We start from the raw sequence: 1,825 nt of genomic DNA, 5'->3' as shown, positions 1-1,825 counted from the left end.
CAACACTAGTGGGGTATGCATACCTTAGACTATTCAATCATTTGAGTTCAAAAGAGCAGCATTTAACCAAGCACAAAGTTTAGAAGGGTTAGGATAGAAGGAGGAATGGAAATGGGAAACACAGAGAGGAAGTGGAACAAGCGATAGCTCATTGAGGGGATTGCAATCGATGACATGAAAAGTGAATACTAACTGTTGAATGGGAAACTGATCTGTTCTGTATAGCTTCACCCAATTCACAGTAAAAAGTGCAACCTGCACTAGTGGGGTGATGGTGGTGATGGTTGTATGCCATTGAGTTGTTCTAACTCATAGCAACCCTGTATAGAGTCTCTGAAGCTGTAAATCTTTATGGGAGCAGCAAGTCTCATCTTTGTCTTGCAGAGCAGCTTGCAGATTTGAACTACTGACCTGTGGTCAGTAACCAAATTCACAATCCACTACACTCTCAGGACTCCTTTTACAAGGTGGAGTGGAGACATTTAAGAAGTCAAGGGGCAACACTATGTTGCCAGTGGGAAGGAGGATCAGGGAAGCTTTAGAGAAGAGATACCCCTTAAGTTGTCTAATAAAACTTTGATTGCAGTCAGACAAGAAGAGGAGGGCATTCCAGTGCAGGAAACAGCACAAATGGAGATGTGATATTTCATCATTCACTCAATCATTCCACGTATTTACTAAGTTAAGCTCTGTAAGACATGCGTAGGTCTCAAGAAGTACGCTGCTGAATAGGGAAGGAAGCAGATGAGAATGATAATAGAGGGACTCATAGGGTGACACAGAGCACAAAGAGGAGGTTCCCAATCCAGATGCCAGCGCGACTTCAGGCATCCTTTCACTTGCAGAGTCTTGCAGCCCTGCTCCGTGGTGGAGTCTCCAGGACTGAGCCTGAGTTGACTCTTCATCCTGACACTAGAATTTGGTTGTCAGGTTTACTCCAACAGAATGACTGCTGCTATGCTGTGCTACTTCCCAGCCCCACCTCAATGATCCCAATTGCTCAGTAGTTGCTCAGGACATTAGAATTAAGACAATACGTCAATCTTGCCAAAGATTCAAAGACCTAAAAGAATCATTGAGAGATTATTTGGAAGTGTAGTTCTTTGTTGTCTCTGTACCAGGAGGATTCAACTCACCTGGGAAGCTGGTTCAAATGCAGAGTATCAGGGCCCATCTTAGAGCCACAAAAATATAATTGTTAACAAGATTCTTAGGTGATTAATATTACCATTAAAGTTTGAGATGCACTGATCTCATTTAAGCATTCAAGTATAATTCCATTTGAATTCAAGTCTATTGTTAAATGGCTGAACACTGGACTTTAAACCATAATGTCGGCAGTTCAAACCCACCAGCTGCTCCTTGGAAATCCTATATAGGTTCGCTATGAGTCAGAACCAATTCGACAGCACTTAACAATAACAACGGAACATTTACTAACACTGTTTGTTATCTTAGATGCAACATTCTGAAAGTCAAAGTCCCCATTTGTTCTAACCTCAGTGGATATGAAAATAGACATCACTCTTTGTATAGTAACCTTTCACATCCTGTTGAAATGCTTGCTTACCTTAGTTCATAATTAACTTGAAATTTTAGTTTGCACAAAAAGAACCATTTCTTGGATTAGACAAAAATTAAAACTTAAATAGCACTTGCCTAGTTGTGAAATACAAAGTCATTTTTTTTCTTCTAAGCAGTGTTTACTTTCTTGTAATAATACTTTGTCAACAGATACTGACTTCTGGTATCTGTGAAGGATCTTATCTGTAGATATTGTTGTTGTTGTTGTTATGTGCCATGGAGTTGGTTCTGACTCATAGCG

Source organism: Chrysochloris asiatica, unplaced genomic scaffold (assembly GCF_000296735.1).
Source record: "Chrysochloris asiatica unplaced genomic scaffold, ChrAsi1.0 scaffold00036, whole genome shotgun sequence".
Lineage (NCBI taxonomy): Eukaryota > Metazoa > Chordata > Mammalia > Afrosoricida > Chrysochloridae > Chrysochloris > Chrysochloris asiatica.
This window is presented reverse-complemented; position numbering follows the sequence as displayed.